The 14,267-nt window shown below is 60.2% G+C and overlaps 1 protein-coding gene across 3 annotated transcripts in view; it reads left to right on the top strand.

Annotated features, from left to right (window-relative positions):
• The first annotated feature begins 11,053 nt into the window (after positions 1-11,053).
• The window catches only part of CDH22 (cadherin 22), a 122,256-nt gene continuing 119,042 nt past the window's right edge, over positions 11,054-14,267 (top strand). For all 3 annotated transcript variants that reach the window (XM_060619634.3, XM_060619638.3, XM_060619644.3), the window contains exon 1: positions 11,054-11,447. The gene's annotated coding sequence lies outside the window, so the exon portion shown is untranslated. The remainder of the gene's footprint in view (positions 11,448-14,267) is intronic.

The raw sequence follows: 14,267 nt of genomic DNA, 5'->3' as shown, positions 1-14,267 counted from the left end.
TGGTTTGTTTGTTTGTTTGTTTGTTTGTTTCAGGCTTTTGTTTTGTTTTCTGTCTCAGTCTGTCTGCTGCACGAGTCTGGGAGCTCCTGGAGGGGCGGGACGACAAGAGATCCTCTCGTGTGTTCGTGCTTTTGCAAACGAGGCTAATTTTCCGTAAGTGCATTTTGTAAGTACGTCTCCCGCTCTGGACTGTGAGTGGTCTGGAAGTAGGGGTCTCTCTTGTCTTTAGTATTTCATTTCATTTCATTTCATTTCATTTCATTTTATTATCATAAAGTAACACTGACCTTTTTTTGGTGTTCGGCTCTATCAATTTCAGCACATGTATGGATTCGTGTGACCAGCATCTGAATGCACTTGGAGTTCACAGAAACGCTATTACGCTATAGATCCCTATCAGCTCCTTCTTTCACTTCATGTTTTATTTTTTTTTAATGCGTATTTGTGCACACACAAGCAGGGGAGGGGGGAGAGAGAGAGGGAGGCAGAATCCCAAGCAGGCTCTGAGCTGGCAGCACAGAGCTCAACGCGGGGCTCGATCTCACGAACCGTGAGATCACGACCTGGGCCGAAACCAAGTCTGATGCTTCACTGACTGAGCCACCCGGGCGCCCCTATTTTGTGTTTTAATGACCCTTCCAGGTCTGGTGCTGTATTCGCGTCTGTTGCACGAACAGCCACACAGACCTCCACAGTGTGTCCCCACATCTTCCTGCCCACTCCGCCAGGGAGGCCACCCGGGCTGCCTCCAACTTCCCTGACCACAGACAACTTTGGGATGAGCAGCCCCAGACTGGATGCTCGTGGACATGCCAAGAATTTCCCTGGGATTTATACTCAGGAGCAGAATCCTTGGGGCTGGGGGTCAGTGTATAATTAATGGCCTCCAAAATCCCGCATCACTCGAGTCACTCAAAAGGGTGTCCCAGCCCATCTTGGGAGATGACAGGCCGTGTGGGGCCAGCGTGCACCAATAAGGCTGTTCCAGGGGTAACAATGTTGACCCCCTTCCGCTCTGGTAGGTGAAGGACCGCTCCCCGGTCTTCTGAGTCTCGCAAAGTCTCAGCCCCCCTCCTTAACCCTCCAGCTCCTCCTGGGGCTCCTGGCTTTTCCCAGGACCCAGCAAGTCACGGGTCATACCTGTTCCAGTTCCTGATGTCCACTCCCAACTGTTACATGTTTTGAATAGCACTCATTTTTTTAAGATTTTATTTTTAAGTAATGTCTACACCCAATGTGTGGATTGGATTTACAACCCCAAGATCGAGAGTCACATGCTCCCCCGACTGAGCCAGCCAGGCGCCCCTGAGTATCACTCTTATCCACAACCCTGTGTAAGGAAAGAGCTAAAGAAGGGCCCAGAGGTTGAAGTTCAAGTCCTCGCCAGCCAGTCTCTGGCAAGCCCCGTCCCCTTGCTGGATTCCCACAGCTTCAGGGCTTGCCATTCTGCCTGGAAAATCTGCTTGCAGAACCCTCACGGCCACCCTGAGAGCTAGGAGTGGTTCTGCCCATTTGACAGATGAAGAAGCTGAGGCCCAGAGAGTGGGAGTGGCTTGCCCAAGGTCATAGTGAGTTGAGGCCGGGGAGCAGAGCTGGGACTCCAGAGCATTCGGAGACAGGCTCCAGGGCACTTCTGCCCTGAGGGGGTCCCCACCCACGCCATACCACCTGCCGTGACCGGCCAGAGCCGCACCTCCCACGTCTCTGCCGCCCCGAGAGCGTGGGAGAGGCGAGCTGAGTTGCCGTTGACTAACCCGCACGATGCTAGGTTTTGTAGACATTTAACGAAACGCTCATCAGTTTGGATTTTGTAGTTTTCTTTCTGTGTTTCGGAGCTAATCTCCCTCCCCGCCCTCCCCCCACCCAATCTTGAACTCGTCCATAGGCCCTTGGAAAGAAGATGGAGGGCCCTTCTGAATGCCTGAACACCACATGTGGTCCTGGGGGCCGCCCCGGTGATTGAGCCCAAGTCTGTTCCTCTGTCTCAATGGTGGGCCCTTGGTAGCCCCCCTGGGTTCTGTCGATGTGGGGACGAGGCGGGCACAGAGGTGAGTCGACCTGGGGTTCTGCCCTCAAGGAGCCCCAGCGCTGCCTCTGGAACTCAACCCTCCCCAAAGCAAACATTCTTCAGACCCAGGAGGGTCCGTGCCCAGGGACCAGCCCAGGCAGGGGCTCCCTGTCAGTGGTTCTGCGAGGCTAGCACTGGGGGCAGTGGGGGGTGGGGGGTCCTGGTGGAGGCTGCAAGTTATCCATAGTTCGTTTTTGAAAGGTAGAGAGGAGCAAGGAAGAGTGGCCCAGATGAATAACAATGCCAAGCTCCGTTTGTCGGGCACCTGCTGGATGCCAGGCGCCGGACTCCCATCACCTTATTTAATCTCCGTGACATCTATGGGGTGTGGGAGAGGCAGATATGCGGAATATCCAATACCCCGTACAGCAGGTGTGGGGCCAGCGGAACGCTTACCGCTCTCACGGAAGCAGGTCCTCAAGGCCCCTCGAGGAGCCTTGGATCGCAGGGAGGGGAGGCGTCCCTGGGTGGGACTGGGGTAGTGGCAGCAAAGAGCATTGGGTCCATCGGCTACTTAAGCCGTTGGAGATACTGCAATATTTGAACAAGGCCAGCCGAATGTCACTTCAAGTTCCAAGTATATTATTAACCGCATCTCGCTGCTCAAAGGCGGAGGAAGGGAAGGGTTAACTGGGCCACAGCCCAGGGCGGGCCTGGCCCTGCTCTCAGGCCTGGAGGCCGCTGGCACCTGCCCTCTCTTTCATCTCTGCGGGCTCCAGGTGAGAGAAGCCAAGAAGCCGGAGCCAGGCCCGCCAGGGACCCAGCAGCAGCGTGGCTTCCCTTTGATTCTGGGGGAGGCCGCCTGCTCTGAGCCCAGAATCAAAAGCAGGCAGCAGGGCCGGTGCCCCGGGATTCCCAGGATGGCAGCCTCAGGCTGCCTGCCCCCTTCCACCTGGGCCTGGGCCTCTGGCTGGGGGCTTCCCTCCAGCCAGATCCTCTGGAACCAGCTAGAGCAGGAGAGGGGCCGCGGGAAGCTTTGGGCCACGGGGGACGAGGAATAAGAGTGCCGGGCGAGGGCGCCAGGGGCTGAGCCCCGGGACGGGCCTGGGGTGGGGAGACAGTGGGTGCCCGAAAAGCACAGAGCTTGACCGAGGCGTTTCCCTGAGGTGCTAGCAAACTCGTGGGGTTCGGGTCTCCAGGTGAGCGCTGCAGGGGGGCCGGTGAGAAAAGCACCGAATTTAAAAAGAATTAGTCAGGAGGAGGTGACAGGCCCATTCTGAAGCAAGATGAATGGGTTTCGGTTGGCGAAAATGATTCTAATTTATAATCTGCTTCTTGCGGCCGCTCGCCAATTAATTCTCTATAGATACATAAATAGGCCGCGTGTTTGCTTTGCTTCAAACGTAATAAACATTACACTCTGTCCTCTTCTTTTGTGCCGGTTCCTGTCACGGCATCAGTCCCCACAGCTAATTCTTCACACCTGTCTCTGCCACTCAGGGGAGCGGGGCTGAATGGGGAGGAAGTGCCCGGCTCCAGGGAACTCCAGGCTCCGGGAGATAGATGACTGATCCAAAAGCTGCGGGGCGCGCGGGGCTGGGCTCCCCACTTGCTGGGGAGGGGCCCAGGGAGGCACCTGTCACAAACTTTGGGACCGTCTTTCCAACGAGGGAGGGGGGCAGGGAGGAAGCCGGAGAAGCAGCCATCATCACTTTCTGTCCTCCCCCACTGGCCTCGGCTCACCGGGGGCTCCACATACCCGGGGCTCCCTGCTTCTTCCAGGCCTTTCCCTGCCCCTGGCTCTTGCATTTGCCGTTTCCTAAACAAGTCTCTCTCCCTAAGCAGCCACCTCCTTTGTGTTTTTATTCACACGCCTCACCTAGCGGTGAGGTCTTTTCCTGACCCCCCTTCCCAAGAGGGGAGCCCCCTCCTCAGGACTCCCTGTGACCCTCTCCCGCGTCAGGTCCCCTTGGCACGATCACCATCCTCCAGGCTATTTCTCTGACTCATTTGTCTTGTTTATTGTCCTTCCGACTGGAATGAGAGTCCATGAGGACGAGGGTACGTGCTTGCTCACTGCTGTATTTTCTGCCCGGCACATAGTAAATGCTCAATAAATATTTGGGGGGAGGGTAATACAGGAGGTGAGAATGGGATGGGAAGGAGCAGACGGGGCCCCGGAGACTGACCTGAGACCTCACCTGAGACCTCACGCAGCCCATCAGCTTGCCATCCTGCAGGACCCCAGAGATGTAGGCAAAACCGAGGTTGGGGGCGGGGTTGGGACTTGCCCAAGGCGACACAATGGGTTAGTGGGGGAGCAGCGGGGACCAGGCTCCTCTCTAAGATCTAAGGCAGCTGAGGAATACACACCTCGCAATAATTCTCCCAGGTGGGGTGTTGGAGGAACAGAAACACGGACGCACTGCTTGCCTTGCCCAAGGTCATACAATCATCGATTCAATGCAGTGATCGAGTACCTGCTGTGTGCCAGGTGCTGCTCTAGGAAGGAGGTGAGCGTGTCCCGGGACCAGGGCAGACAAGCCCCCTGCCCTCACCGACCTTATAGTCTAGGGGGAAGAATGAGCTAAAGGATGAGGTAACATACAAGTGTGTCAGGAAGGGCCAAGCGCTGACAAGATAAACCAAGGGGCGCCTGGGTGGCTCGGTCCGTTAAGCGTACAGCTCTAGGTTTTGGCTCAGGTCACGATCTCATGGTTCGTGAGTTTGAGACCCACATCAGGCTCCACGTTCACAGTTGCACAGCCTGCTTGGGATTCTCTCTCTCTCTGCCCTTCCCCCATTCACGTGTGTGTGTGTGTGTGTGTGTGTGTGTGTGCGCGCGCGCACGCTCTCTCTCCCTCTCTCTCAAAATAAATAAATAAACTTGAAAAAATCTAGAAAAATAAGCATTCAGAGGGGTGCCTAGCTGGCTCATTCAGAAGAGCATGAAACTCTTGATCTCAGGGTTATGAGTTCGAGCCCGGTGGGGGGTTGTAGAGATTACTTAAATAAAAACTTAAAAAAAGTGGGGGGGGGGGCACTCAGGGAGGAGGTGACAGCTAGAAGATTGGCGTGGGCGTTGGAGCCTGAACCCCGGGGAAATAATCAGTAGCCAGGGATGGGGCAGGGGCTTCTCAGGGGAAACCACAGGGATAAGCCGCTTTCGAGGCACAAACTGCCTGTAGGGGAAGACGGCAGGGGAAGCCCTGATTGGTAGTGTTTGCCAATTTTCATGGTGTAAAGACTCTGGACGTGGCCAATTTCAAGGGTTTGCAAAACTGGCTCGCGAAATTCCTGAAAACCCTCACAATTGGCTTTGCTGAGCCAGCACATGCCAGCCCCAGCACAGCACGGCTTCGAGTATCAACAAGGAAGCTGGCCAGACAGCATCCAGAGGAGGAAAGAACGAGAAATGGTTTGAAAAAGTATGTGTGCAGCAGAGAGTTCTGGACTCGAATCACGGGAAGGCCCCGAGGTCACCGTGACCTTATCACTGCCCCCCCCCCCCCCCGCTACTCCTCTATTTTACAGAATAGAAAACCAAGGCCAAGGGAGAGCCGAGGACTTGCCCTCGAACACAGAGAGAGTTGGGGCCAGAGCCAGGACTGGGAAGAGATCTCAGGGCAACTAGGTCCCCGGGGTTGCTGCTTCGGAGGGGGTCATGATCCATGATGGCCCCGTCAGGCCTGAGAGCCAGGGACTCTGGCACCCACGTGAGGCGGGAAGAGGGAAGCAACTGCAGGTCCGATGGCGTGCAGAGGTGGGAGAGAGGTGGGGCGGTACTTACGCCGGGTTTTGAAGGGTAAATAGGAGTTTTCCAGCAAGACAAGGCAAAAAGAGATCTCCAAGGGGGCAGGAGCAGCACGATGAAAGCTCAGGGTATGATAAGTAAAAATGGCAAATCCAGGATGTAGGGTACAAAAAGGAAATAGAGCAGATGAAGCCAGAGAGGTCCCGCCCACTCCTCCTGCTGAAGCAATAACGTTGGGCCTTCAGGCAACCGCAGAGAAGCCATTTGGAGATGGGTCCCCTCGTCTTCTCAGAACCAGGTGAGTATGCCAAGGTCGACCTCCTGGATGAGGGCCTGGAGGTGAGGGAAGGCCCAGGTTCTCCAGCTTCTCTGTCCTTTCCTACTGGTGCTCAGCCAGTCAGTCACCCCATGGTGGGTCTCTCCCCGCCACGGCTCCCTGCTGATCCCCCTTCCCCTCCTGCTGGCTGCTCTTCTCCAGGCCAGGAATAGAACCTCACATCTGACAATCCTCAGCGGTGTTTAAATTTAATGGGCCTTCCTGCTTTTTTCCTCCTCAGCACCTGGGCTGGGCGCTCTGCGGCAGCCCTGGGGAGAGGCAGGTGAATAATTCAGGGAGAGGCAGTGTTTGAAGTGTTGGGGGGTGGGCCGTGTGTGGCGGGGGCTGTCTCGCTTTCTCCCAACCCAGGGAAGGGGGTTCAGGAGGGGTGGTCCAGGTACCCAGGCCCTGGTCTGCCCTCCATGTGTCTTTAGGGCCTTTCGGGAAAGCTCGAAAGCTCAGGAGCCCTATTTCCATCTCCCGCAGCCACCTGCAGCGTGAGGCCTCAGGGCTGCGGAGGCTTCCTGGGGCTGAAAGGAAGAGAGAAGAAGGGGAGACACGCCCTCCGCCGCCGCCCCCCCCCCACCCCCACTGTGGGTTGCCCTGCCTTTGGATCTGGGTCCAGAGAGAGACACAAGAGGGACAGAGTGTGGTGCGGGAGGCAGAGGGTGGGGGCCTAGTCCCAGGCTGAGGGGTCGGGGAGCTGGGGTGCCAGCAGAGACGGAGGGCTGGGCCCGTTGGGGCAGCTGGAACACTCCCAGTGTGAAACTGGGCTCCGGGCCTGGGGCTGTGTCCGCAGCCCTCCATGCTGCCGCAGCTTGGGTCCCAGATGGACAAGCCCTGGGCTCTGGGCCCCTCCTTCCACCTCAACCCACCGCCCCCTGCACACAGAGCAGCCTTTCAATTTTCTGGCTTCAGCACCTTTCCAGTCATCCCTTCCTTCCTTCCCTCCGTCATTCATGCAACAAGTATTTATTGAACATCTACTATGTGCTGTATCCACAGGATACAGCAGTCAACAAAACAGACTGAGTCCTTAACTCCGGGAGCTGTGTTCCAGCCTCGGGGGCCCACTCCCTTGAGGAGAAAGGGGGAGAGGGCCCCACGCTTGTTCTGAGTCCTCTGGCTAGTCACTTCCCGCTCTAACCCTGGGTCTCCCCATCTGGAGCAGGGCGCTAATAATCCCGCTAGCTGTTATTAATTACAGCAAACACTTGCTCTAAGTGTCTGACACGGATCTGCTCGTGCAGGCTTCACCCGGCCCTTTGCCGGAGCGGCGAGGAGGATGCTGAGAGGTGGAGAGGCGAACTCACTTGCCCAGGGCGACCCCGCTGGTGAGTGGGGTGACGGGATTTGAACCCAGACAACCTGGCTGCGTGGTGAACACGGCGAGGTGTCTAAGCGCGGCGGTGGCGGTGGCGACGGGCGCTTGTGGTTGCCCCGCAGGGCTCCCCCCCCCTCCGCAGGGTGTGCCGCCCCCCTCCGCCGGGCTCCGCAGAGGCGAGGAATGCGGGGGGGGGGGGCCTCGGAGGGGGGGCAGGGGGCCCTCCAATCCCATCCCGGTCCCTGTCCCTTCCCGGGCAGAGCTGGGGTGCGCCCTGACTGCACGCCCCCCCCCCCCAACACCGTCCCCGGCGGGCAGGCGGTCCCAGTCCCCGCGCTGACATTTCTTTGGTTGTTCATGTCACGGCCCTTCAGTCTGCGCAGTTTTACAAATGTGCTGGCGAGATGAAAGGCGCCGGGAACAGCGACTGGAGAGCAAGTTCGGAAAAGCTTTTAACTTCCAGCTCCCACAGACAAAGGGGAGGGGGGGGAGGAGGAGGGAGGGGGAGGAGGAGGAGGGAGGGAGGGCGGGGGACGAAGGAAGAAGGGAGATGGGAAGGGAAGAAGGGAGGGAAGGAAGAAGGAAAGGAGGGGGAGGGTTTAGGAGTGAGAGAGAGAAGGAAGGAAAGAGAAGGGGCTGAATGGGAGAGCAGAGGGGAGGGAGAGGGAGGATGGGGAGGGAGAGAAAGAGAGAGAGAGAGAGAGAGAGAAAGGAAAAACAGCCAGAGAGAATAGAGGGACAGGTAGAAAAAGACAAAAAAGGAGACAGAAAGAGTCAGAAAGACCCAGAAAAGAAGGCTGTTGGAGGAAGGGGACAGAGACCGAGGTAGAGGGTGCTGAGAAGGGGGGAGACGGTGGTCAGCGCGTAAGAAGACAGCGGACATAGATGAACAAGGAGACAGACGCAGGCTGAGGTGAGGACAGAGAAGTGAGGCCCGTGAGCCAGTGTAGACAAGGCTGACAGCAGCCTGCCCCCGCCCCTGCATCCAACCGCACCCCCCCCCCCACCTGTTCCGATTCTCCAAGTGCCCTGGAGCTGGCCCTGCTATTAAGGTGATCAGACTAGAGCAGTGGCCCTCAAGTAGGAGGGATTTTGCCCCCAGGGCACCTTTGACAGAGCAGTGGCCCTCAAGTAGGAGGGATTTTGCCCCCAGGGCACCTTTGACAGTGTCCGGACACAGTTTGGGTTGTCATGAGGGGGAGGGGCACACCACTGGCGTCTAGTGGGTAGAGCCCAGAGACGCCACGAAACTCCGGACCATGCACAGGACAGCCCCCACCACGAAGAATTCTCCTGACCCCAAACGTTAATAGTGCCAGTTCATTGCAGGCCTCGGGCCCCAACCTGCCTCAGTTTGAACCCGGCCTCGGCCACAGACTACTTGTGCGGCCTTGGGCAACTTTTCGAGCTTCTCCGTGCCTTAATTTCCCCCACTTTTAATGTAGACGTTGGTTGCTGTGAGAATCAAATGCGATAATCAGCGTGGAACACTTAAGCGCAGGCTGGACGCACGGCGAGTGCACTCAGTTTACCTGAGGAGGCGATGCCGAGGACGTGACTTGCCGTGTGGCACAGTGCGGCCTCTGTCACCCTCCACAGGCTCTTGTTGCACCTGTCACACCGCGGGAGGGGCCCCTGCTTACCTTCTCCCAGCCCAGAGTGCCAGGTCGGGCCCAAAGGCCATGCCCCAGCCTGATCGCACTACGTGCCAGCTGTGTGACCTTAACATCTCCACACCCCGTGCCTCAGTTTCCTCACGCGTAAAGGAGGGCTCGTACTGGAATCCGCTGTGAGGACCTAACGGCAAAATCGTGGCCCACAGCAAGGGTTCAGTAATCGCTGACGCTGACCCCGATGTGTGCCCAGGGCCTCACGTGGTGCCCGGCACGGTGTGGTGTGGGCACTCAGGTTGGCGGTGGAGGTGAGTCTGAGAAGGAGCCTCCGAGAGAGGAAAAGCGGCGAGAGATCTAATCACGAGTTGGGGAGAAGACAAGAGAGAGAGATCAAAGGAAAGGTGGGTGAGTATTTATTGAGCACCTACTGTGTGTATGCAGATGTGAAAGCAACAGTGTCCCAGCCCAGAACAACTTGCTGACGATTCAGTAGGTCTGACACCCTGGACGAGCGCACACGCACCCCAGGCAGGGGCCAGAGGGGGAGGGAGGGAGAAAGGACAGCTGGAGCAAATGGTAAAACCGAGTTGGAGGGGAAAGAGAACGGAAAGTGAGGAAATGCATCTGGAAGGGGCCGGCCTCCGGTCTCTGAAAGCATGAAAGAGTGGAGGCTAAGAATAGAGGGGAGAGAGACAGAGAGAAGGAGAGCCACACAAAGCAGGGCTGGGAGAGATCAATGAAGGGGAATAAACGGAGAGAAGGACTTAGGGGAGGGAACAGGCTGGCACGAAGGAGAATAAATCTCAAAATAAATAAAAGTGTGATGGAGTTTAGAGGGAGGGGTAGCCAGAGGGAGAGCAGATTCCAGTCACCAGGGAAGAGGCGAGGAGAGGGAGATGAAAATTAGGGAAGAGAGTGGGGATGGGAGGAGGATGGGAGTGAGGTGGAGCCTGGGGTGCTGGGACCCACGGGGGTGGGGGTGGGGGCTGGCCGGTCCTGCTTCCTCTTTGCCTGGAACTTCAGCAGCTGATGAGACATCTTATGTGTCTGGTCAGTGACCACGTGGCAGGACAGAGGTAGATGGTGGTCATGTCCCCCCCTTACCCTTCACCAACGGCCCTTAGGGGTCCCCCAACCCAAGACACAAGGTGGGTCTGCGGAAGTCCCTGGTCCTAGCCTACCTCCTACTGAAACAAGTTCAAACTGAGAACTAAGGGGTGGGGTGGGGTGGGGTGGGGGTGGGGGGTCTCTTCAATGAGGCTGCACCTTAGAGAGATGGGACCGAAGGGGGAGCCCTTGCAGCCGGGAGAAAGAAGCTGGGCGGGGCAGGAAGGACCTCAGGCCGCGGAGGACTGAGTTTCAGGAGAATGGAAAATCCGGCCTGCTTGGTGTTCCTGGGCAGCGGGGAAGGTGGGGGTGGTGATGCGGGGACTCTGGGGGCCAAGGGGGCGCCAAACTTAGGACCGGGCGGTCTTGCCTGCTTACTTTGTTGGTTGCAGGGATGTCCGGCATGCCCCCACCCACCCAGAGAGGAAAAGCCTCCGTGCACTTCCTGGGACAGGTGACCTAGCACCTCCCCGGGGACTGGGCCCCGGCCCCTGTCCACCTCAAAGCGCCGTGGTTGCATCTGAAACCGGCAGCTCGGTGCAGGGGCCCTTCTGGGCGGCCAGCCCGGGCGGCCCCTGGAGAAGCCTCCAGGCCCCACACTCGCCTGCGCCCCCTCTGCTCTGAAGCCGGGCTCCCAGGGAGTGGGAGGGAAGTGGGGAACCCTAGGCGCAGGAAAGTCAGGTGATGGCGAAGGGTCGGGTCTCAAACCGGGGCCTCCCTGGAGCCGCCAGGCGGGGAGGGAGACGGTCCCCCTCCTGGGGGCGCTCCCTTCGCGCGGATCTGGCGCTGAAGGAAGGAGGGGCGCCGCCCCCCGGGGGTTTCCTGGGTCTGGGCCGCCCCGGCGCTGGAGAGGCCGGCCCCTCCCGGCGGGGGAGGGGCGCGACCGGGGCGGGGGGGGGGCAGGTGGGGGGTTGGGGGCGGGGGCCGGGGCTCCCGGGCTGCGGGGTCCGGGCCCGGCGGCCGCCTGCGGCGCGGCGCTCCTGCCCGGCGGGCGCTGCATTCTCCGAGTCTCCACCAGAGGCTGCGGGAGGAAGGAAGGGATCCGTCCCTTGCACACTTCCCCCCTAGTCAGACACGCACACTCCCTCGCTCCCGCTCGCTCACTCCCTCACTCCCTCGCTCCCTCGCTCTCTCGCTCACACACACACACACACACACACACACACGCGCACACGCCGCCGCGGCTCCCCCTCTCGAGCCCGCTCTCCCTCCGGCTCCTCCGGGCGGCCGCCGGGCTCCGGACTCGCCCGCCCGCGCCGGCTCGCCCGCCCCACGCAGCGTCCCGAGGCGGCAGGACCGGGGGCAGCCCCGGGCCGCTCCCCGAGGTAAGGGCGCGGGGTGCCGCGGGAGGGGCGGCCGGATCGCCGCCGAGGGGAGGCCGCCCGGCCGGGAGGGAGCACCTCCCCGGCCGGCGGGAGAGCGGCCGGGCGGGCGGCGCGGGGGGCGAGCCTCCCGCCGCAGGGGGAGCCCGGGTGCCCGCGCCCGGCCCCCGCGCGCCCCCTCCTCTCGGCGGGGCGGGCGGGAGGGAGTTTCCCACGTCCAAACTTTCCCCGGCGCGGAGCCGAGCCGCCTCTCGGCCCGGAGCCCGCGGCCCCCCGTCTCCCCCCACTCCGCCCCGCGCCCCTCCCGCCGCGCGCCGGGAGCCGCGGGGACCCCCGCGGGCCTCGGGCTGGCAGCGCCGGGGGCCGAGCGGACGCGCCGAGAGGGGCTGCGGAGGGGACGCGGGGTCTCTACCCGGGGTGGGGGGGGGCGGGACCCAGGCGTTCCCCGCGCCCCCACCCCCTGCCGCGGGGGCTCGGCTGCCGGGCCCCTCCCAGAGGCGGGGTTCGAGGCCGGGAAATACCGCACGGCACGAGCGTGAGCGCGCGGTGTGTGTGTGTGTGCGTGTGTGTGTGTGTGTGCGCGCGCGAGGTCGTGCCGCGTCCGGGGGCGCCCAGAGGCGGACTCGAGGCGCGGCGACACGCACGGCTGCGGCCACCTCGTGGGGAGGGGGCAGCCGGCCCAGGGGACCCCCGCGGGCCGCAGCAGCGCGACCCCGCTGCCCTCGGGCCGTCGGACCGGCCCGCGGACCCGCCGTGAGCGAGGGACAGCGCTGCCCTCTTCCCTAGGACCCGGCTCTGGGAACACTGCCCCCTCCGTGGGAGAAAGATAGGGCCCGACGGCCTCACGTCCAAAGGGAGCGCCACTGGGACTGACCCTCGGGGGCCGGGGCGCTGCAGGGGGAGTTGTGGATTGTGTGGGTGCGCTGGGTGCCCGGCGGCCCGCGGTGGGCACGGCCCGGACCCGTCTCTCTAGTGCCTCGAGACTTGACCTCCCCTCTTCCTCTTCTCTGGCACTCTCGGGCCCCTGCCCCAGCCGGGGCGCGGCTGGAGACCTCTAGGCCCGGCTTCGGCGGGAGGAGCTAACCCGGTGTCCCCCGAGGTCTCCCCGAGCTGCAGGGGCACCCCCTGGCGGCGGGCAGAGAAGCCGCAGTTTGAAGCCTGCCAAGGCTTCCAACGCTCGTGCTTCTGGGGAGGGTTCTTCCTTCGCAGTCTTCCCTCCCACCCCTCCAGGCCTGGCCAGAGGTTGCGCATGCCAACTCCGTTTTCCTTGGGTCTGATGCCAGCTCTCTCTGGGTCCCTGGGGCCGGCCAAGGTGCACAGCACAGGCAGAGGCTCATTTGAGGACTTTGCCTGCTGCCAGCCCTCTGTTGGCCCCTCCTGCGGGGCTCTGGATCTCATCCTCTCCCTCTGTGTTCAGTGCCACTTCCTGATATCAGCATGGCCATGGCCTTGGAACCCATAGACTCCTCCCTAACCGTCGTGCCCCTCTGTTCCTCATTAGTACCCCCTATACTTGTCCATCAGTGCCCACTCTGTCCCCCTAATTACCCCTATTCTATAGCCCTTTTTGGAACTTGGCCTCTACACCTATAATGACATCCTTGGTCTTTGCTCATCTGTGACCATCTCTTCGGCCCGTCTTCCAACCTGCATGCCCCAGTTTTTCTCTGTGGTGGTCACCTCCTAGGTACCCCCCCCCCCCCCCCCCCGCCTGTCCCAGCTACCTCTCTGCTCCACCCCTACCCTTCCCCCTTCCCCGGTGTCTGGGATGCCCCTCTTCCATTCCTTCTGTAAGGGAAGGCCATTGTCAACATTTAAACGCTGCTTCCTGAGCATGTCTGTGTGCCCTTCTGAGACCATCCCTGCCAGTGCCTCTGGGGAAGGTACTTTGCAAAGCCAGCCAGGTCTCTCTCAGCCAAGGGGCAGCTGCCCCTCCTCGGGGGCCCTCTCAGCTGACTCCTGGAGATGAGAAACCCCCACCTTCCTCTATTCCTGACTGTGAGCACTTTAGCAGCCACCTGGGCCCCCCTCTTTCCCATTTCAAAGTGTTGCAGACAGAGGCCTGGGTCATACAGCAAGCTCCATCCAGAGCCAGAATGGGGACCCAGGAATCCTGACTTCCAGGCCTCACCAGCTTACCTTATATTTGGGGCAGGTCTTTGGAAGGGGGGCGGTGAATGGAGCAGTTTCTTGCCTTTGAATTGCAAGCAGAACAAGAAGATACCCGCTTAAATGTAAGAGATGTTAAAGTTAGACCCCCAGTGCCCAGGGAAAGCTGTTGAAATAAACGCCTTTGGGGGAGAAGCTTAACAGCAGACACGGGAGGAGGGCATAGCTCCCTCCCTAAAGGAGCCCTGTGGCCCCAGGCAAGTCACAGCCCTTGGATAGAAAGTGTGTGATTTCAGGTGGGTTCTGGTGGTCTGGAATAATGTGCCTAGAGGCAGGACTTCCGATCCCCTTGTCATTTCTCTGCTTTTCCAGAGGCCTCTGCAGAAGCCCTGAATCGCAAAGCTCTGGGGGGGGGGGGGGGGGGGGAGGGGGCGGGCAGAGACCCCAGGAGGGCCTGTCTCACCCGGTTAGCAAAGTTTGGAGCAACCAAACTACCACATGGGTGATAGGAGTCAGCCAATTAAATTTCCTGCCCTCTCTCTGTTCTTTTTTTTTGTCCCCTCTTTTTTCTTCCATTAGGAAGCTCCATTCAGAAATGCAGCCTCAGGTATTCAAAGAGAGAGAGAGAGAATGATTTCTGTTTATATAACTCGGGCCGCAGCCGGCTCTCAGCGGGGCCTGGGAAGGGGTGGGAGCTGAGGATAGAGGCAGGTG

This window comes from Panthera onca, chromosome A3 (assembly GCF_046562875.1).
Source record: "Panthera onca isolate mPanOnc1 chromosome A3, mPanOnc1 haplotype 2, whole genome shotgun sequence".
NCBI classification, from domain to species: Eukaryota; Metazoa; Chordata; class Mammalia; order Carnivora; family Felidae; genus Panthera; species Panthera onca.
The sequence above is the reverse complement of the archived record's forward strand: the minus strand, read 5'-3'. Positions and strand labels throughout refer to the sequence as shown.